This window comes from Schistocerca americana, chromosome 1 (assembly GCF_021461395.2).
Source record: "Schistocerca americana isolate TAMUIC-IGC-003095 chromosome 1, iqSchAmer2.1, whole genome shotgun sequence".
Classification (NCBI taxonomy): domain Eukaryota; kingdom Metazoa; phylum Arthropoda; class Insecta; order Orthoptera; family Acrididae; genus Schistocerca; species Schistocerca americana.
The window spans coordinates 638,892,063-638,916,007 of record NC_060119.1 but is presented as its reverse complement, the minus strand read 5'-3'; the positions used below and the strand labels follow the sequence as shown (position 1 = coordinate 638,916,007).

Sequence of the window (23,945 nt, the reverse complement as noted above, 5' to 3'; positions counted from 1 at the left end):
GACCGCAGCGTGGTGCCCTCTGCAACTACAGATTCCATTTTTCGTTCCAGTAGCTTCCAATTCCGTACGACAGACACTCACTGCAAAGCAGAGGGTCAGTGCTGAGGTTGAAAGAAGCCAGCTGAATTGCTTAGACAAGTAACACATTCAAGTAACGTAGTACGAGGAAGCAAGGCTTGGTTTTAAAGCTTCGTAGACAGTGAGGTCCTTACAGGCAGAGCTCAGACACTGTTTAACAAGGATGGGAAAATCAGCTGGACAAAGATGAGAAAGAAAACAGGCCTCAGCTTTGTTGAACCGCTCGTTTTGAATGCGCACAGGCTTCAAATATATTTACAACGCGTCCATGTAAGATAAATGTGGAGCCCTGGTTTTGGATCTCGGCCGAAATTTGTCATAATTATTTTTTCACTGCATTTCACCCAGTTCAGTAACAGCAAAGCACATGTGGTGAAGTCGAACTCTGAACTCTGCACTGTATCCAATGGTGTTGGACGTCCACGCCTCATCTCACAACGTGGAATTCGGAGGCTTGCCGGCTCTGTAAAGCAGGACAGCCGGCGATCTGTGGCAGACACAGTACAATGCTGGTGCGCGGAAAGGTGTTTCGGAGCATACCGTTCAGTATACATTGTTGAACAGAGGTCTCTGCTACAGATGACATCTACGTGTTGCTATGTTGACACAACGACGTAGTCAGTTATGATTGCACTGGTACCAGATCATCGAGATTGGACCGTCGATCAACTGAAATGTGTTGCCTGGTCCGATGTATCACGTTTCTAACTGCATCATGTCGTTGGTAGTGTCTGGATACGCCGTCGTCCGGACGAAGGGCTACTCGAAACATGCTCAGAGCCTCGACGTAGATAGGTGGTGGAATATTGTGCCATGGGAGACATAAAGACGAGATTTGTGGTTGTACTCGAAAGTAACATGAGACATGTGGATTACGTGAACATGTTGTGCAGTGTTCTCCAGGCCTGCACAGATGGACCTGCTATACGCCAACGGTTCTTGCGGTCATCAAAGAATGTAAGATCCGACGATGATCTTTTAGAAGATCGAAACTGGTCGTCTGAAGATAAAAATAAACAACTTAAATGTGATCACTTCTGTGTGTACTGGAATAAGCTGTAGTATTATAAAGATAGCTGTTTGTCCTATAACAATGATCAGAAATATGTTAGATGTAACATTATGCCTAGAGCAAAGAGAAAGAACGGTACAGTATATCACTGCAAGAGAAGCACTCACACTATATAATTTTGCGGGTACTACGAAGAAGCATATAAAACGGGACGATCACGTAAAATCAAAATTTTGCAAGACGAGCGCAACACATAGATTTTTTGGACATCTGTAAACAAAATCTCATACAAGGCTGCAGTGCGACCACTTCTTGCATATTTTCCAGGGTTTGGACACATCAAATAGACATGATAACAGACATGGAACGAATTCAGAGACGCGTTGCTAGGATCGTGAAAGATCGGTATAGCCCATACGTAAATGACAACAGAAGTACTCGGGAAACTTACAAGAGAATCCTTGGAAGAAAGACAACGTAATTCTCGCGGAAACATTTTGCTTGAATTTGGAAAGCGTATACTGGAAGATGTCTGTGTGACCATTATGCTGCCACCAACGTAGTTCTCGAGTAGTGGTAAAAAAAAAGTCATTTTTGCCTCACTGGGTGTGCGAATGGAATAGGAAAGAACATTGATGAAATTGGTACGGCGGATCCCGCAACATGCAGGTACAATGGCTTGCTGAATATACGTGTAGATGTAGAATACAGAATTTAATGTAATCAATACCATGAAACATTGGGATTCGTAGGATACCGACAGGCATTGATATCTACATTTACACAATGAGAAGTTCATATTACAACTGTGACAGTAAAAAATATTTATTTCATAAAATTTTGTAAATTAGTTTCTATTAAATTTTGCTAAACATGTATCAGCGCTTGACTCAGAAAAAGATGTAAACTCTTTGTTCTTCTCCATCGTGTTCAGACTTGGCGGGAAGTGGTGGTGAATGTTGTCAAGTCTTTGTGTGTGGAGTGCTCGATTTGTTAGATCCTTGTGCGAGAAGTCTCAAAACACAAATGTTTCCGAGTTCAGATACTTTACTCCGTTTTCTAATTTAAAAATTACCGTATTTTCACATTCCTTTTGTCAGTTAATTTTCTACGTACTAGACCAACCTGTCGACGTTACCACCCCTCTAAAGAAGACAACGAAGCCAGCATCAAGACAGTCAGCTAAGTAAAACCTTTATAACCTAGTATGTGAATATGCCAATCGATTTAACACACTTCAAAACAATGCATATTACGAGATGTACGAGGCGTGTGAGAAAAGTAATGAGACTGAGAACAGTGCGAGTGATCTGGCAATGCTGTCTTGTTCTACTTGTGAAGACAGGGGTGCATACCCTTTCGGATTGCTCAGTACGGGTTGCAGCTCCGTTCCGTCATCATGTGACTTTCGAGAGCTGCCAAGGCTGAGAATAATGACTCCGCCGGTGTGTAGCTGCCGAAGGGAACTACTTTGAAGGGGACAATATTGATGTTTGGAAAAAAGTTTTGATACATAAAAAAGCTAAGTCTCGTTATTTTTCTCACACAACTCGTAGGCCTGAGTCACAATTTAAGCTTGTAACAGCTGTTAATCGCAGCGTGTTCTGCTTAATGGTAGAGCTTGTCATCTCGTTCTGTGGTTGTTTTATTTGTTTGCGCTTGCTGTCTCACTAAAGAAAAGTCGACGAGAGCGCGTAGCGTGGTCTGAAACGTAACGCACCAGAGCCCAGTGACAGACAGAGGTATCGATTGCAGGGCAGAGCGCGCCTGGGCGGTCAGCGGCCTGCCTTCGGCGCCCGCCCGTCGCCTCCACGCACCACTGCCCTCCTGCGTGCAGCGGCAGCCCAGCGTCGCTGCCCCATCGCGGGAGCCCAGCGTACCACAAGGCACACGCGGCACAGATGTTAACCAAACCTGACAAGTCAACCTACTTATTTGACATGCATTTGGCGGAACTTAGCACTGACTACAATTATCCTAACAGTATCAAATTTAATCGACTGCGGCAACAAGTTTACTGTTATTAGTCACAGTATGTTTTATTTCCACTACTCGTTTCAGAGGTTTAAATCTCCATCATCAGGTGGATTTATGTCTATTAATACGACTCGTATGTGTTATGTCTACGACTTTAGGATGGCCCTTAGCGCTGTATAGTAGGAAAAGACAGCCGGCCGCAGTGGGCGAGCGGTTCTAGGCGCTTTAGTCGGAACCACGCTACCGCTACGGTCGCAGGTTCGAATCCTGCCTCGGGCATGGATGTGTGTGATGTCCTTACGTTAGTTAGGTTTAAGTAGTTCTAAGTTCTAGGGGACTGATGACCTCAGTAGTTAAGTCCCATAGTGCTCAGAGCCATTTGAACCATATGAATATCATATAAAACTCACATACACGTTTTAAACACTTAAGTAAAATATGGCAGCTAGAATCCAATACTGCAAAGAACATGTAACACAATAAAGTAACCTTTAGTAGCAAAAACGTGAAACTATTTCAGAACAAAATTTTTATGTTCAAAAATGGCTCTGAGCACCATGGGACTTAACATCTGAGGTCATAAAAAAAATGGTTCAAATGGCTCTGAGCACTATGGGACTTAACAGCTGTGGTCATCAGTCCCCTAGAACTTAGAGCTAATTAAACCTAACTAACCTAAGGACATCACACACATCCATGCCCAGGCAGGAATCGAACCTGCGATCGTAGCGGTCGCGCGGTTCCAGACTGAAGCGCCTAGAACCGCTCGGCCACACAGGCCGGCAAATTTTTATGTTTTTTATACATTTATGTAAGCACGGATGGCATATTAGAGGCTTTAAGCTTAATGAATATAAAACACAATTATGTTGCCAACAATGGAAAATTTGTATATTAATTTTACGTATTATTACTATGTTACATTGATGATTATGTGTGATGATGTGTGTGTATATGTTACGTCAACCATTTATTAGATATAACATTTACTAGAAGCAACCTTAATAACAAGAGCACTGTCATACCCAAAACTTGAGCATTTTTATTCCCCCTCCCTTGTTCCCTTTCACCCTTTTTCTCGTAACCCTCGCCCAGACGCCTCCTCCTGCATACACATTATCTGTCTTACATAACAACAAATTAAAATTCTTTTGGCCACTGTCGGCAACATAATTCCTTCATAATACGCCATGCTTGCTTGCTTAAATACAAACAAAGTATGCGATGTTTAAGCACGGTAGAAAAGTAATCTGTTATCACTGAAAATATTTAATCTTTATTTATCTTTTCTATTAAAGACCTTTACAGCGCTTTATTACAAATTAGAGTTTCGCTTTTGCCATTGTTGGCAACATTATTGTTTTATATGCATTTTGCACTTATTGCGTTCCAGACTCCATCTTTGCGTACTTCAGCTTTTATAAACCACAAGTAACGCTGTATGTGACGCAACACAGCATAAAAAGGAAAGGGCCTATGATCTTTTTTTATATTTTTCTTCATGTTTGCAACCAAAGATCTCCATAAAACTTTCAGCAGTGCACTAAAATACTGTTCTGTTTTGTCCTCTGTTAGTAGAAAGTGCCACAGGTTATCCCAGAGTCGTTCACACAACACATACATGTCGCATTAATTCACATAAATCCACCTGGTGATGGAGTGGATACAGTTCATGCAACAAACAATACTTGTATCCTTTGGGCGACTTAGTTTTTAAAAGCAGGATGTCAAAAAGCAAACACTTATCATGCTGCATTCTGCTATCATTTATCACTTACCATTTCCTTCCTATTGTGTAAACTATATTTCTTACTGAGTTTAGAATGACACAGATTTTAGAAGGTTTCACTGAGTCGTCTTGCGTTTTTAATCTGCGAGCTGCTGTTGGCAGTAGTTTTATTTCAGCATTCTGTGTTCTCATTTTATTACTTAATCACACAATTTCCAGTTTCTTACGCTTAAGTGTTCTTTTTACTGAAATTACTGCTGCGTCCGGCACTGATTCGTTATGTGCATTTTCCTCAACGGGAGAAATACTGGCACTCTTCACAACTTTTTCTGGTTTACAATATTCTGTGCTACAACTTCTCTTTTGTGGGTGTTTTACTGGTAATTTTCTTTTTCGTAGTATTTTAAATGTATGTTACGGTAAATAAGGAAATAATCGGTGAACAACTCCGGCTCTTAGAGGCAGTCCTCGTGTCCTGGAATTTCAACTTCTTTACCGCCGACAATTAACATGTCCGTTTTTGTAATAAGGTCCTCGACGAAGCTTGAGCCGTACACTGATCAATTTTGAGTCAGATCTCCGTATTTTGGAGGAACTGCTCTCAGTAATTTTAAAAATTCTTCTCCGTTTTTTGGATATCTGAAATATATTTGCCTTTACTTCTTCTGTAACCAGTTCTGTACGCTCGGAGTGTCATGTGGGCTTTCCTTTTTTTTAACTTATCATTTAAATACGAGTAAACAGCTACTAACACCACTTTATAACAGCAGACTGCAACTCTTCAACGTCTCCCATACAACACCGTAACCAAACCAACAAAATAAACACACCCAGTCGTATACAGAAACACGCCAAGCGACTGTTCTGCCCGTAGTTCGCGGGCACGCCACCTGCTCTGTAACATCTGTGCTAATGAGCGGAGAGTCAGCACACTTTCACTTCTACTCGCTACGCCACCAGAAAAAACCATAATGGACGTAGCCTAAAGGCGTTGTTTGCTTTGATTGTCGGTTACGAAGTTTGCTTATTACAGATCAGTTTTAATGAATTCTCTTATTCTTTGTATTTCGTCTATCTGTCTCTTCCAGAAAAGCTGATGGCTATTGCAGAGTGTAGGTACAGGTATATATGGAGAGGAATTTAAAAGTTACAGATAGTGTTTCTGGAAGCTGCCGAATCATGTGTTATATAGTCGTACGATGAAGTTTCGTATCTTTCACTTGTAGTCATCTCGGCGATGATTGACCTTGTCTTGGTCTTACTTGCAATGTGGACTATGTCGCAAGGTAATGAATCGTTTAAAGCTTACAAAATCTTTAATCTGTGTTCCACAACTTCGAGAAATCGTGTAAAACCCTTCTTATATTACCGGAAAGCTACTATTAAATAATTATTTTTCAACTAGTTTCGACATGACCGTCATCACCCGTTTAAGTCGGTCAGATGGTGCCGAGATTCGTTGCAGCTTTTTAGTTGCGTAAGAACTTCTTTCATACGGTCTTTTGTAGTGGTACTGCAGGGCAGACGACACGCTGGCATCAATTTCACTTATACATAGAATGAAGGTGTTGTATCTCGGTCCGCTAAAGCGAGTTTTTAAGATTCATTCGTTGTCCACATTGTGTTGCATTTCTTTACGCCATGATGTCGCTGTTATGTCCGCTGCTTTTTAGATGGTGGAGCTATGCGAAATAGACAAGGCGAACGAAAAGCAGCTGGCATTTGTTGAAGTGTCAAAACTCGAGAGGGTTAAGAAGACATCGAGTTACGGTATGCCTGAAAGACAATGACCGGTCAGGAAGCGCAGACTCCGGCGACACGTGGGGCCGGTGCCTCACGGGTGACATCAGTGTGCGTCAGGTGGCCGGTAGCACAAAGGCTGTCTATGTTTCCCTGGTCGCCGTGCCCTATCTCGCAAGCTTAAATGTCAAGCAGCGCGGTGTCACCCTCGTGTTCACCGAGATTAAAACTATGATGTCACGTAGTGACACATGGCAACGTGAACTTTCTGGCCATCCTACAAGCTGTTCGTACATTCGGAAATACAAGACCGTTACCTATAGGTCGTTATTGGTTTACTATAACGTGCAATGAAACGAAATGAAAAGGACACAAATGGAAGAAAGTAAGTAAACAGTTTATTACTTCAAATGTAACCGTCATAACTGTTAATACATTTATTCCAATGTTAGACAAGATGGTCAGTGCTTAACTCTGCATTACTACTGGTGTGTCTCCCGGACCCTGACTTGGGTGAGCGATTCGTTTTCGTTAGGTTCACAACACTGCACACGAGCAGCGTTCCTTGTAGCTTCCTACCGTACACAGCTGTGCCATTTGCTCGTCAAGTGACGGCGGAAGTCCACTGTCTAGGAGCGCTCGTAGCGTGTGTGGGTCTGCCAGACCGACCATAACAAGTAAGTAAGTACTTGTTGGGGCTATAGGACTCAGACTAGCAATGATTGTATCGTTTGTCCCAACACAAATACGTTTGTAGCACACATTCAGATTGCTCAATCAGACTATTTCTTTCAGATCTGTGTAACGATACACTGCGAAATGAAATCGCTAGTGACGAATCAGGTGACACAGGTGGAGACATAGACGTCGAACTATATAGTGAATACGATACGGAAAGCGACGAAAGTGGGGATGACAGTTCAAAATGGCTCTGAGCACTACGGGACTTAACAGCTATGGTCATCAGTCCCCTAGAACTTAGAACTACGTAAACCTAACTAACCTAAGGACAGCACACAACACCCAGCCATCACGAGGCAGAGAAAATCCCTGACCCCGCCGGGAATCGAACCCGGGAACCCGAGCGTGGGAAGCGAGAACGCTACCGCACAACCACGAGATGCGGGCGGGGATGACAGTGATAGATATCAGAACAATAAGAAATATTTTATTGGTAAGGACAAAAGTAACAAATGGATGAAACACATGCCTACTCCTCGTATCCGAACGAGGTCACACAATATTGTGTCACATATTTTGGTGTGAGGGTAATGGCAAAGAATAAAAGGAAAGATGTAGAAATATGGCGGCTGTTCTTCAGGGATGAAATAATGGATGAAGCAGTGATACATACTAATCAATGTATCGAATCCGCTAAGTCGAGATACTCTTCGTAACAGACCTTCATTCATGAGACAGATAAAGGTGAAATTGAAGCATTTCTTGGTCTCTTGTATTTGGGTGGAACCTACAAGGTTGGTAGGGTTAATTTAGAAGAACTCTGGGACAGATATGGAACAGGATTGGAATTATTCTACTCTACAACGACCCTACAGAGATTCAGGTTTCTGGCACAGTGTCTGAGGTTTTACGATACGTCAACGAGGTCCGACAGGCGAAAAGAGGATAAATTAGCTCCTATATTAAACATATTTGATTTGTTCACCAAGAACTGCATAGCACACTATTCTCTCGGAGAATATGTCATTGTAGACGATATGCTTGTCAAATTTCGAGGACAATGTAGTTTTCGAGTGTACATTCCTTCCAAACCTGGCAAATATGGAATAAAAGTGTTCAATATGGCCGATGCAAGAACGGCGTACACGTCAAATTTGAAATTTATTTAGGTGAGCGGCCAGATGGGCCGTATAAGTTGAGTAATCGTGCAGCTGATATCGTCAAAAGGTTGTGTAATCATATTTCCAAAACGTCAACGAACATAACGATGGATAACTGGTTTACGAGCTATGAACTGGCCCTGTCACTTCTGAAAGGCCATAAATTAGCACTTTTGGGAACAGTAAGAATTCGTGAACACAAGAGGTAGAAATGCTTTTACAAATATCTTTGGCTTTCTGAAGACGTGCACATTAGTGAGTTATGCACCAAAGAAAAACAGGTGCCTACCTCTAATGAGTACTATGCAGCATGACAACAAAATAGATGCAACAAATGGGAAAGAAATGAAGCCGGAGATGATAACTCTGTACGAGGCTACTAAGGGTGCTGTAGATTTAGTAGATCAGATGTGTACCACCTATGATGTAGCAAGAACAACTAGAAGATTGCCGTTGGCCTTCTTCTTTTGCTTACTGAATGTAGCAGGCATAAATAGCCTCGTCATCTTCAGAGCTAAAAACCAGGGGAGACCACGAGAAGAAACATTCTAAAATCACTTGGGAAGGCTCTTGTCAGAGACGAATTACTACACAGGGCTGGCAGTAAGGATATCAACCGACCTCTCAAAAGATCTGTCAACAGACTGGCGGGGGTCGAACAGCAAGACGATCAGTGTGTGAACCAGAGTATTGTGCCTAAGAGAGGATGGTGCTATGGGTGTGAAGATAGCAAAACGCAATATATTTGTTACAAATGCTCTAAGTCTGTGTGTCTCAAAAAACACTCAAGTTTAATTTGTAAAGACTGCATGTAGTGGCCTGGTGTGGTAAAACGACATGTGGAAACAGTACGTTCAAAAGACATTGTGGAGACTCTCCGTTTACTTACAACGTTTTCGTACTTGTTTTCTACTCATCTGTTGATACCTGAGTTTGGTTTTCGTAGCTTTCATTGTTCTACATTGTGTAACCATTTTTGTCCTGTACGGTATGTAAATGTTAGAATCACTGTCTGATAAAATAGCGGTGGCTGAGCGGTTCTAGGCGCTTCAATCAGGAACCGCGCGACTGCTACGGTGGCAGGTTCGAATCCTGCCTCGGGCATGGATGTGTGTGATGCCCTTAGGTTAGTTAGGTTTAAGTAGTTCTACGTTCTAGGGGACTGATGACCTCAGATGTTAAGTCCCATAGTGCTCAGAGCCATTTGAACCATTTTTGAACTGTCTAATTTGCTTACGTAATAATAAACGACAACAATTTCCTCAAGCCCAAATCAAAACATGTTTTCTTATTTCATCTACACTATATACGTGAATGTGAAGCCCTTTTGTGCTCTCTATCCTTAGCAAATCAGACTGATATGCAGATCGGGTCTGTGAGACCCCTCGTAGCAACGGTGGTACAAACGAACATAGTACCAACGCAGGTTTAATGGAATGTTTTCGATTGCCTACGGAACAGTGATTGTAGACAGGCGTGCACCTTTTCATCCGAACAAAACCATTATTTTACGCTGGTGTGCGCCTCTTCGTCCGAGGCAAGTCGACGGTTACGAACGTCTTTCTTCAGTACTCCAGAAATATGGTAATCGCACGGGGAGATTTCGGGACAATATGGAGGATGTGTAAGGGCTTTCCACCAAACTTCTGCAGCGCACTCGAAACAACCTTAGGAACAGGCGGATGAAATATTGAACTTTGGTTCTCCCAACTACGTATTCAGTGTCTTAACAGCTGTGCCAAATATTTCTGCGAGTGGCCCGCAGAGGACGTAAAATGTCTTCAGTCGGAAGAGTGGTTTGATGCAGCCCTCCACACTAGTATATCCCGTGCAAGGCTCTTTATATCCACATTGCTTCTGCAGCCTGCTTCCATTTGAACCTTCTTACTGTATTCAAATGTTGATCTTCGCATACAATAATTTTACCCTCCATACTTCCTCAATGCCTTAGGATGTATCCAATCAACTAATCCCTTCTTTCAATCAAAATAGTGAATGGATGTGTATTGTGCCCTGAACCTCACGGGACCTATTTTTGGCCTTCGATTATATACTGCACAGGATAAAACAAGTGCACTAGTATTCCATCGTGAGGTACAAGCAATAACTTACTGCAATTGTAAAATTATTTCGTCTCGTCACAGCATTATCAAGCAGCGGAACGCAAAACACTGTCCGACGAACGATGAAAGATGTCGGTCGCTCCAGCAGGGTCACCGAACTGCGTTCAAGGGGCATCACTATGTTATCTGCGCTGATATGTTCACCAGTGGCGAATTTTTATCAGCGAACTTTTATCGCAACAGGGACCGCATTACACGCAAGAAATCTCAAGTTGCCTCGTGATGCAAAGCTGAGACGAGTGGAGTTTCAGGAGAGGTGCAGAAGGAATAGATGTAGCCTTCTCTCATAACGCCCTATGATGCAGACGAATGGGTGCCCCAGTAACCCACCTTCGTCTGTTCTACATAAAGCATATTTACCAGTAGTGTTTCAGAAGCCCTTCATCAATTTACGCCTTATTGTCTATGATATTTGCATAAGAAACAAAAACATAGAGCATTCTCGTATAGCTCAAAAAAGGACAGATAGTTTATGCATTGACTCGAATCTGTATATGAAAACTTGACATGTTTATTCAGGCATCGTAGATTCGGTTTCTCATTCACATTTAGTCGAAAATCTGGATATACGATTAAATGATGAAGATGGCTGAATGTGGATTCATTTGTAAACTAGAATGTCTGTATTATATTAGGTGCGACATGGAGAAGAAAGTCCACACCATTGGTGTCACAGATCTGTATGTCTCACGAACAGTGTTCAAGCCCCGTTTGCCCAGTCCTTCCATACTCAAAGCAATCAAGCGTCTGGCCGCGTTTCAGTAAGTTGTAGGAAAAAGACTTACCTCATTTTCTCGCTTCTGGAGCGACTTGCTGGGACGAATTTTTTCAGCGAATAATAAGTTACAACATGATTAACCTGTCACCTGGTGCTCAGTACTTGAATGGATGATAGACAATTCGAAATCTCGGTGAGGGTTTTTACCCCATACGGGGCTTTACACCAACCTACCCGACGCTTTACGAATATGTAGTGCTTCCAATAGCAGGCTGCACCGTTCTCGCAACATCACTGCAATAGCCTCGAACGCAGAGATTGGTGGCGGATGTTGCAGCGTAGGAGACAGATCGCTCCCCCCCCCCCCCCCCCCCCCTTCACAATCCGCCTAACAGACTGCTGCTGCCCTGCGGTAACTGGCGCTTTTGTTGCGACTGCGGTTCTCCACGTGCACGACAAATGCAGCTCCAAGTCACCGCAGAGGCATTAATGTCGCAACTCATTCAGCGAGTAAATGGAGTACGCACATGTACCTCCATTGAGTCGGCGTTACGCTACGATCACGCGGGCTGCAGCGCGTAGCCGCTGCCGATTCCATTCATCTGTCAGACAATGGACCTCCGCCCACGAGCCGCTTATCTCGTCCGAGAAGTGCGCTGATGGATGTGCTGCCAGCGCGGCGTCGCGCGCCCGCCAGAATGCAAAGTGGCCGCTCCACGTCACCGATAGAAGCGACGGCAGTGGGAACGAGGCAGCCGATCTGCTCTGGCTGTGCTTGCAGGCGCTGCTAGCGGGGTGAATCGTTTGCCTCCTGCGCACTGCTGACGAAGTGGATCTTCTGCCATCCTATTGAAATTGCAACGCTTATTTCACAATGGGAATAGTTCCCACTACAGCTTGGACACAACGACGACGTTACGGACGAACGCCTCCATCGAAGGCAAAGGAAGTTAATCGAATGTTGTAATGACATGCGGCTTTTACTTACTTCCTCAGGGTTTAAAAGTAGCTTACAAATTATGTACGTCTGCCTTGGGCTACATCTACAAGCATGTTGCCATGGCTTTGCCCTCATCGAAAGTTCCTGTCAGCGATAAAGTACCTGTATTTGAGAACCAGTTGTTGTCGTGGTCTTCAGTCCGAAGACTGGTTTGATGCATCTCTTCACGCCAGTGCAAAATTTTACCCACGTGCTACGATTTATTGGCCTATAGTCATCTGACTTACAAGGGTAATAACCGTAACTACAGTGGTGGAAATCAGTATAATGGCATGGGTATGTGAAGGAAAAACAACATTGTCGACTGGAATAGCTGTGAAGAGCGTATACGCAATAGTATGAGACCCAGTACGCAGACAAATGCAGTCAGATGGTATCGCATTTGAGGTCAGTAGTACAGTATATAACGAGACATTTACGATTCGGGTGGTAGTGGATGGAACTCGGATTACAGGCAGTCGGCTCTGTGGCGTATTAGTGTGTGCGTAAATGCCTTTACTGTAGATAGAAAACAGACACCATTAGTGACAGTGTGTGTTGTGTACATAAACCATGATTGTGACAGGGCCACGCGGAAAACTATTATCACGTGACGAAAAAGTAAAAAATCGGTGCATACAAGAAAAGGTGTCTGTATGACAGTCAGATCGCCGAGAGCTTGAACCGTTTAAGTACAGTGATCGATAATTTCGCTGTATTGGGCGCACCATGTACACAGAAGGGAGAATATGCTCAAAGTAGAAAATAATCTGAGGCACCGAAACGGTCACTTTCGCGCAAAGCAAAGTCCACAAACGGTTACTCCCCTTAACTTGTTGCCAGTAACTGTCAGGCTTGTGCGACAAATTTTATCAAATGACAATCACCTTGTATTTAAGAAAAGACTGCAGAAACCTGATTTAACACTCAGACATGAACAGACTATATAGAAATTTGCGGAAAATCATATGTCATCAAATTCAGAATGGGAAAAAGTGTTCTCCAGTGACGAGAAGAAGTTTAATTTGGTTGGGGCTAGTGGATTTCAGTCTTATTAGCGTGATATGAGAACAGTCCAGCAGTTAAGAATGAGCATAAATATTGGTGGTGAAAGTGTTACGACTAAATGCTAGAGACAGAATTGGTTAGACTGTATGAGGACCTAGGGGACGAAAGTCTTAATGTTTCAACAAGATAATGCACCTGCGCATGTTTCTGCTATAACCAAAAAGTGGTTAGAAGGTAAAGATATCGACGTCTTGCCCTGCCCCCGGAAAAACTTTTGGGCATACTTGCAAGGCGTGTTTATAGGGATGGAAGGCGGTCTGGGGCCGTATGTGAGCTGAAAAGAGCGACACAGGCATCTTTAGCATTTTACCTTTTCCTGTGTCTCAATCAGGTGAAATATTATAAAATCGTGAAAGTGCCATTTACCTCTTCAGTTAACATAGTTTGAGTCAAATCGGTGAGCCTCATCCAACGCGCTCCTGTTCTTAGATTCACGTCTGGAAAAGATCTACCTAATTCTATATATCTCATTTTCTCCTCCTATGATGGAAAAGGATCTCCTTACCAGAACATCTACAGAAAACACTTTCTTACTAAAGGAATGTGGCATGTCCACTTTTGCTGTACCGGTATTAATTTTATTTGTTCACGGCTAGTTTCAGCCTTCTTGGCCATTCTCCAGTGATTCTGCAGTTCTGCGAGAGGAAACTACGCCTTACATAATGAAATGTCACATTATTTAAATTTGCTTTCTATTTGTTTTGATTCAGAGATACTGTCTTGTTGGTTTGACCTCTTGACGTTTACAAAGGCATTTCAATTTCTATGGCATGGTTTTCTACTACATAATCACAAAATCACTTGAGGATGGCCTAGAAGGCTGAAACTAGCCATGGACAAACAAAATTAATACCGGTACAGCGAAAATAGAAAATGCCACATTCTTTTAATAAATTCATTGCTGTGGCATCTGCTATGAAAAGAATAAACTTTCATACCAGATTTGCTCATACAGTCGCATGTTTTACAACCATCATAGCCTTTTGACTTACAAACGTTGTAACGGTAACTACATTTTATGTACGAAAATTGAACTATTGAAATATATTTAAATTTTATAATTAATTGATTAACATTGCTAGGAATAAAAAAAATGGAGAAAATTTAGTAGCAGCAGGAATCGAACCAGTGCCCACGAATATCAATCAGCACTGCTAAACACAGCCACGGAGCCAACACGTCAACCCCTCCGCATAGCTCTCGAATACCTTATACTTGCACAACATGTTCTACGCTATTTGAAAGAAAATTACTGACTTGCTGCTACGGGCAATGTAGCGCTCGTGGTGCAGAAAGGGATGATATTAAATCAGAGCACGTGCAGTGGAAAACAGACAACAAGGTCGCTTCTCTGAGTTGATCGCAGAGGGCTGACCGTTTCAGCGCTTCGCATCGGTTTCTACTTATCGCGGAGACAGCGTTACGAAACATGTTTTCGTCCGTTTTATTTGCAAATCGGCTCCCATTCGAAGTTCGAGTCCTCCCTCGAGCATGGGTGTGTATGTTGTCCTTAGCGTAAGCTAGTTTAAGTAGTGTGTAAGTCTAGAGACCGATGACCTAAGCATTTTGGCCCTTTAGAAATTCACATACATTTTAACATTTTGCAAACTACACGCATCAAAACAAGTTTTGCATCACCTCCGCTCCGAGAGTTCCGGAACCTGTACAGAAAATTGGAATATAGATCAACATAAACATCATTTCCGCCCTTTTTATTGCTCATGAAAACCACACATTGCATTTTGTACTTTCAGAGGTGGCGGTCCAAATTGCTGTGCACAGGTACCTCTAATGCCCAGCAGCACGTCCTCTTGCATTAATGCATGCCTGTATTCGTCGTGGCTTACTATCCACAAGTTGGTTCATATTGTCCCACCCCTCAATGGCGATTCGGCGTAGATCCCTCAGAGTGGCTGGTGGGTCACGTCGTCCATAAACAGCCCTTTTCAGTCTATGCCAGGCATGTTCGATATGGTTCATGTCTGAAGAACATGCTGGCCACTCTAGTCGAGCGATGTTGTTATACTCAAGGAAGTCATTCACTAGATGTGTATGATGGGGGGGGGGGGGGGCGGAATTGTCGTCCATGAAGACTAATGCCTCGCCGATATGCTGCCGATACGGTTGCACTATCGGTCGGCGGATGACATTCACTTCTTGTACAACCGTTACGGCGCCTTCCATGACCACCAGCGGCGTACGTCGGCCCCACATAATGCCACCCCAAAACAGCAGTGAATCTCCACCTTCCTCCACTCGCTGTACAGTGTGTCTCAGGCGTTCAGCCTGACCGTGGTACCTCCAAAAACATCTCCGACGATTGTCTGTTGAAGACCTATGCGACACCCATTGGCATGTTGTTGGGCCCATCTGCACCGCGCTGCATAGTATCGTGGTTGCGAAGATGGACCTCGTCATGGACGTCGGGAGTGAAATTGCGCATCATGTAGCCTATTGCGTATAGTATCAGTCGTAACATGACGGCCTGTGGCTGCACGAAAAGTATTATTCAACATGGTAGCGTTGCTGTCAGGGTTCCTCCGAGCCATAATCCGTAGGTAGCGGTCATCTTCTGCAGTAGTAGCCCTTGGGCGGCCTGAGAGAGGCATGTCATCGACAGTTTCTGTCTCTCTGTGTGAACATCACTTTGGTTCACTTCGAGATGGCTGGACACTTCCCTTGTTGAGAGTCCTTCCTGGCACAAAGCAACAATGCGGACGCCATCGTGCAGCGGTATTGATCGTCTAGGGATTGTTGAACTACAGACAACACGAGCCGTGTACCTACTTCCTGGTGGAATGACTGGAACTGATCGGCCATCGGAGCTCCTCTGACTAATAGGCGCTGATCATGCATGGTTGTTTACATATTTGGGCTAGTTAAGTGATATCTCTGTACAGTCAAAGGGACTGTGTCTGTGATACAATATCCACGATCAACGTCTATCTTCAGGCGTTCTGGGAATGGGGGTAACGCAAAACTTTTTTTGATGCCCGATCCTCACCACCGACGTTTCCCACAGCTACCAATTTAACCGTTCCTTGTTGCCTCTGTTTGTTTCCTTTTAACCTAACCTTTGTTTTAATCAGATTGCAGCATAAAGCTCTTTTCTCTCCAGTTTGATGCAGTACCTCTTCATTAATTATTCGGTCTTGAACAAATGCTTTACGGAGTTCTTGCTGTGTCAGATTTGTCAGCCTCGAGCTTTCGACGGATTCCTCCGTCCTGATCCTCGGAGATATTTCCGTAAACATTTTAGTTATCCGAATTATGTCGTGGAGGCGTCACGGACTCATGGAACTTCCATATGGTACAACAGATTATGTCGATGCCTGTGATTGAAGAACACTGGTAGCGATGCTGATTTCGATAGATGGTAGATGATTTCACCTGATTTCTCTGCTGCCTTTCAGCATCAAGTGCCCGTTCCATGCACCACTCAAGATGTAGTCACTGCCTCGGTTACAGTTATTGTTACGTATTCTGGTTTCAACGGCTTCTTTGATGACAGAATCCCAGTACGTAGGCGCCTTTGCCACTAAACACACAAATACACACATGCAAAAGAAGGAACTTCACAAATTCAGCAAGTCAAAAAGCGTCGGGCTATCTCTGGCCCTTTATTCAAGCAGTTATTCGTCTTGTTGAATGTCATCGTGAGGGATATCGTGCCAAATTCTATCCAATTTGCGCGTTAGATCGTCAAAATCCTGAACTGGTTGCATGGTCCTACCCATAACGCACTCAACTGGGAAGAGATCCGGCAACCTTGCCGACCATCGTAGGGTTTACCAAACACGAATACAAGTAGTACAGATTCTCAGAGTGCGGGGTGGACATTACCTTGCTGAAATGTAAGTCCAGGATGGCTTGCCGTGAACGGCAACAAAACGGGGCGTAGAAAGTCGTCGACTAACCGTTGTGCTGTGAGGGAGCCGCGGATGACAACCAAAGGGGTCCTGCTATGAGAAGAAATGGTAGCTCAGACCATCACTCCAGGTTGTCGGGTTGGATTCAAAATGGTTCAAATGGCTCTGAGCACTATGGGACTTAACATCTGAGGTCATCAGTCCCCTAGGACTTAGAACTACTTAAACCTAACCAACCTAAGGACGTCACACACATCCATGCCCGAGGCAGGATTCGAACCCGCGACCGTAGCGGTCGCGCGGTTCCAGACTTAAGCGCCTACAACCGCTCGCTGCACTGGCCGACTGTGTCGATTAGATGGAGGACAACTTCTTCGCTGGTCACTGGGGCTCACTTCAAAGCAGGACTCATCACTGAAGACAATTATACTCCAGTCGGATTCCAGACTGAAGGGAAGTCGCATAAGAGGAGCACCAGAAATTTTAATTCCGGTGGCGCGAATCGAACCTGGGAATCCCGCTTGTGTGCGAAGTACGCTAGCCTCATCTTTTTCTGACTTTCCTTTTTAACGTCTCCAACAGCTCTCCTCCTGACAATCTCCAGTTAAACACCTTTTTGGCAAACTTCATGAGCTAAAACGAAAATTGTCGCCGTTTCTAGAGATACAGATTGCCATTTCTGGAGACGCCCCGGGCGTGGCTCTCATACCAACCTGACTGTCGCCCGCCATATGGCCCGACAACCACTGCGATGGTCTGGAATGCGTTGTCATCCGCGGCACCTTAGCAGCACAGCGGTACGTCGACGATTTTCTACGCTCCGCTTCGTTGCCCTTCATGGCGAGCCATCCTGGACTTACATTTCAGCAAGATAACGCCCGCACTGCTTGTCTTCGTGCTCGCCAAACCCTACCTCGAGCAGCAACGTCGCCGAGTCTCATCCCAACTGAGAACGTTTGGAGCAGGGCACTCCACCCAGCTGGTGGTTTTGACAATATAACACGCCAATTGGACATAATTTGGCACGATATCCCTCAGGAGGACGTACAATAACTCTATCAATCAATGCCAAGCCGAATAACTGTTTGCTTAGAGGCCAGAGGTGGACGAAAGCGTTTTAATTTGCTCAATTTGTGAAGCTCGTTCTCTTGAACAACTCATCAACTTTTTATGAAACTGGAATCATTTATTTTTCTGTACACGTTTCAGCAAACATAGCTGTATGATTGTTTATGAGCCTGTATTTGGCAGCAGTAGAATGTCGAAATAGCGATATTTAATGTGGCGTCTGTGCTCCGTGCAGCTTTTTGAAGTCATTGTTGTCGATTGACCGTTCTAGCAGCTACCAACGCGATCAATCAGTAAGAAATATTTCAGAAAGCTGCACGGAGCACCGATGCCATATTAAATATCGTGATTTCCGCAAATCTACAGCTGCCGAACCCAGCCTAGTGAACAAACGTACACTTACGTTTAACGAAAGGGAAATACTATCCCATGCATCCACGTACTGATTCAAATGGTTCAAATGGCTCTGAGTACTATGCGACTTAACTTCTGAGGTCATCAGTCGCCTATAACTTAAAACTAATTAAACCTAACTAACCTAACGACATCACACGCATCCATGCCCGAGGCAGGATTCGAACCTGCGACCGTAGCGGTCGCTCAGCTTCAGACTGTAGCGCCTAGAACCACACGGCCACTCCGGCCGGCCCACGTACTGAGATTCTGTCATTAAAGAAGCTTTGAAACCATAACATGTAACAATACCTACACCTTGAGTAGCGCGTGGAAGCGGACACTTGATGCTGAGAAGCAACAGGAAATCAGCTGAATCATCCACCATCTACCGAAATCAGAATCTCTACCAATGTTCTTCAGTCACAGACACCAACATAATCTCTGGTAGCATACGGATGTTCCCTACTTCTATGACGTCTCCATTTCAGAATTTGCCCAACTAAAGTACCTAACGGTCTATCGAGGTATCTCCTGACGATGACGGCAGAAGTCGTCGAAATCTCGACACTGACAACTCCATGAAGCATTTATTCAAGACTGTCTCCGCGAAAAATTACGTTCTCAGTTATTCGAGCTACCTATCTAATCTTCAGTACTATTCCGTAACATCACATTTCAAAATCTCAAAATCTATTATTACGTTCTCAGTTATTCGAGCTACCTATCTAATCTTCAGTACTATTCCGTAACATCACATTTCAAAATCTCAAAATCTATTATTCTTTTGTTTACATTGTTTATTGTCGATATTCCACTTCCATGCAAGATCACACTCCAGGCAAAGACTTTCTGTCACTTAAATTTATATTCAATGTTAGTAAATTTCTCTTTTGCTGAAGAGCTTTTCTTGTTACTGCCAGACCGCATTTTACATCCTCTGTATTTCAGCCAGTAACTTTGCTGCCCAAACAGTAAAACTAGTTTGTTACTTCCTTAGTCTCGTTTCCTAATTTAAATCACTTCCAATCATCTGATTTTATTCGATACTCCATTACCATTGTTTGTTGATGTGCATTATTCTCTTTACGAGACACTATTCATTTCCAAGCCCACTGTATCGTACTTCATACTCTATTCTGTTTTTTTCATGCCCTTCGTCTCATAATTGGCGTCCGTTTTATTTTACCTTTTTTTATTCATTACTCCCGATTTTCAAAGAGTGTATACCAGTCAGCCAGTCACCATCCACTACACTACACTGACATGACATTCAAATGCTTTCATTATTCATTGCCATGACACGTTTCGAACATTCAGAGACCTCCTTCGGAGTCCCCGAGCTCACTCATAAGCGTATATGAGCATATTGTGCTCCATTCGGTGTTTCAGATGAAACGTTTGTAACTGTGTGCACTAGTGGGACACTACCACGAGAGGTTTTTCGTCCTTTCATTTAAGCGTTACAATCTTGCAGTTGTATTACACTGATACTTTTTCTGTACAATTACCTCAGTATAAAACGTCTTTCAGTGCATTTCGTTGTTCATAGCCCCAACCATTATTTTCATTTTTTTATTTCATTATTTAACATTTTTATGTACACCACTCAAAAGCCGCCAAATGTATTACTATGTTTCAACTAATTTCGACACTTTATGTCATAATCTGACAAACTTATAAAACCTGTGGAGCACAACCTTCATCATTTTATTCTTTGAATTTATTTTATTTTGCAGGGCACTATGACAAAATCACGTACAAGAAACGGTCAGGAATGTCGTTGCATGGTTATAAATGAGCTGCAACCATCCGAATATGATCTATAAGAAGTCTAAACCGATGTTGACAAAGAACAATAAATCATTTCAGTATTTAGTTATTACTAATCGTTCCGGATATCAAACTACGGAACTGTAGTCACTCTGAGCATGTCACCTACTGGCAAAATAGTTTATTTTATTTCGTTTTCCTTACTTTGTTCTTCGATTTCCTTAGATATTTCCTTATCAATCATGTCAATTTTAGAACGCGCTCATAAATAGTTCTTGAAATGTCTTGTGGAACCATTACTGTACTTCGGTGCCAGAGAGAGATTTCTCCAGAGAGGACGACGGCTAAACACCAGCTGAATCTGAGCACAGAAGACGTTCACTATCACTGAAATAACTGCTTCATCAACCACGACACTGGGCTGCCGTCAACAACCAGAAATGTGCGAGAAACTACGTTAAGGCTCATTTCCTCTCTTCACTGAAGGATCACGCAGCAGGCGGAGCAAGTTAGCGGGATAATGTGTTCGTGATTAGCAAGAAGCAGATTTCAAACCCCGACTTAGGTTTCCCGATGTTTTCATAAATCATCTGAGGCGAAAGCGACGATGGTCCCTACGACAAAACCACGGCAATTTTTTTTTTCATCACATTCCATGTCGAGGCAGCACTACGCTTCTAATGAAATCGACGACCACGGAGCTTTAATCCTTTCTAAAATCATGCGCTCACTAATATAAAGAAAAACTGTCGAATAATAACTCCTGCTTTCATTTATTCCGTGTTACGGTATGCTGAAAGAATCTGGCGGAACGCGTGTATGGACAATAACGATTTCTGCATGGTTTTTGTCGCTCGTATTTGTGAAAAGGGTACAGAGGTGCAAGTATCAGGGATATTATGTAGACAGTAATCTGTGTAATCTCAGGATTTGTTTTCTCAGATACTGAAGAACGTTACAGTATTTTGTTAGGCTTTGTTTCTAATCTTTGTAGAATTTTGTTTGTGCTTCTGCAACGAGAATGGCTGTAACTGTGGACAAGATGAGGGAAGAGGATATCTCTCCGCCACGTATATCGTTCATACACGTTGTCTCTGTCACTATGCCTAGTGAGCGTAAGGAATGTGGAATAGGAAGTACACTTAAAACCCAAGAGAAGAAGACACATTTCCTGCTGGTCTGTATGAGATTACGATCGTTTAGTTTCCATGACGTGGTATTCATCCATAAGAATTTGTTAGTGCAGATGTACTGTCAAGGGCGGACGACCGATTTTAAAATTATCTCACCGAGCTCAAAGCGTAGAACAGGTTTCACGATAGCTGGTATAATAGTTCATAGCTTCTCAGTATATTTTCATGCGTGTTGTGTACTATTAAATTCTACTGCAGATGGCAAGAAGCATAAGACCTTACAGCATCCACAAATTATTATTAAGCAATCGAAAATACCTGTAACCACATCTTAAAAATATAAGCAACTGCAAGAAAATCGTAAACAAAAATCAATTTGTAATTCAAATTGTAAAAGTACCAACTCACTTCTATATCGATGAGTGGCGTAACTTTAGTACAGTGTCACGGTGGAAGGTAAATGAAATTCCACAGACGTCGAATCCAGGTATTTTTCACACACGGCTGACGTCCGCCTCCTCTGCTGAACTGGAACAGAAAGTAAACGCATTTTGTAGTCGCTCAGCAGTGTAAACTATTACATTCGGTAACCACTACCTATAAAGGTAACAAACTATTGTTGGTACAACATAAATTAAATTGTGATTAAATCATTAAGCGCTCTTTTGTGTGTGTGTGTGTGTGTGTGTGTGTGTGTGTGTGTGTGTGTCTCTTTGATCGCTCCGAAAAACAAAACCTACTGTAAATGACAACTATTTATTTTTGTCTTTCAGCTCGAGTGCGCTATTTAGCCACCAACAATTACACTACTTAGATTTCAACAGTTACAAAAAAACTTATTTTTTTGAAATATATATCAGTGAACATATTACTATGTTACTTTAAAATAACTACAAAATATTTCTTCACCAGTAAAAGAAGGAAAATTTCTAAAAGACGAAGTAACAATGAAATTTTTCTCTACAAGAAATGTTTACAAAAGTTTTGAAGCCACTACTCTTTGAGATACACACAATTTTTTAATCAATCACTAAAAATGGGGCTACATCTTCTGTATAGTTCTGTGGTCAAATTTTAAAACTCCTAACTAAAATAAATCTTATCAGACAGCTAGTAACAGCATTCTGATTCTTTAATAAAAGACCAGTACTGTTTGTAAGGAGCGCTACCCCAAGCTTTCTCAATTCTGCAAGGAATTTTCCTCCATGTTACTTGAATCCCCAACAAACGATGCTGCAGTATGACCATAAATGGTCTGACAACACGAGTGCCTGAATTTCTTAATTGTAAGCGATACGAATAAGACTGAAATCCCATCCCAGTGACTGTAGAGATAGCTCTACGATGTAATTACACGTTACGAAACCAATGTGAGGTTGAATGCAACCATAATAGTTTTCTCTAGTTACGTTTGGTATTTCCCATTCTTCTTCCCAGCGGGACCCGGCTATAAATGACAACTATTCTGTCCTTTGATTACGTCGTCGTAGTAACTGATGAACTATTCACACGGACGTTTATTACCCACACTTTATGCTGTAGACCACTAACTCAGTGTAATCGGACTAATCAATCACCGTGACGGAAGTCTGCAAGTAGTTGAACGCAGTTGATGGCCTCTGTTTACAAGTTCCAATTACAGTTCCCTGAAGCGAGGGAACGTCGTAAAAGTGACATCAAAACGCGCTGATGGTGTCGGGCCGACACGCCTCTGAAACGCAAACAGAAATAAGACGTCCAAGTGGTCTGACAACTCAGGCAATAACTCTCCCAGGGTCTGCCGCGTTGCGAGAAATCACATCGTAGCGTAGCCATCTCTTATGGCTTTAATGTTAACGTTCGACCCTTCAGATCTGAGAGATTTGCTTAGCTATACGCTAGTCAAATAGCAATGCTCTTTAACGGTTTTCGAATTTCATCCTCTTAAGTCGTTCATACATTTCAGAAATACCTATTATGGCGACAAATATTCTGCTCCCTTGTGACATTCCTTCTGAAGATACGTCAATTCAGAAGACAAAAGCCCTGGTTTCTCGTAATAGAGAGGAATCTAATCCAGTGAGCCTATTTCAAGCTTTCTACGATTTTCTGTGATCATTCTAAAAAAATATGCAAATATTTTCTTTTACATTGCCGTTCTTCCATTCTTCTCGTATCTTAGTTTACCATATGGTCTGGCTCTCGAGACGATGTAGAGCCATTATAAGATGAAAAAAAGCAACGAATTTGGTATTTTCCGTAATGTGTAATTAAGTATTGATGAAAGCTCGTGAAACATCTTTCACGGTGACGTAAATTTTTAGAGCGATGTAGATGAACTGTTTCGCAAATACAAATTCTTCTATATCCATACTTTGCAAACCACTGTCAAGTACCTGGAAGAGGGTGCTTTCCTTTGTAAAACGTGCGGAACGTTGACTGTACGATCGTCAAAATGTGTGATG

The 23,945-nt window shown here is 42.8% G+C and overlaps 1 protein-coding gene across 1 annotated transcript in view; it reads right to left on the bottom strand.

Annotated features, from left to right (window-relative positions):
• LOC124607652 overlaps nucleotides 1–23,945 on the bottom strand; it is a 653,970-nt gene that overhangs the window by 302,797 nt on the left and 327,228 nt on the right. The window contains exon 4 of the mRNA XM_047139922.1: nucleotides 21,910–22,029. The gene's annotated coding sequence lies outside the window, so the exon portion shown is untranslated. The remainder of the gene's footprint in view (nucleotides 1–21,909; nucleotides 22,030–23,945) is intronic.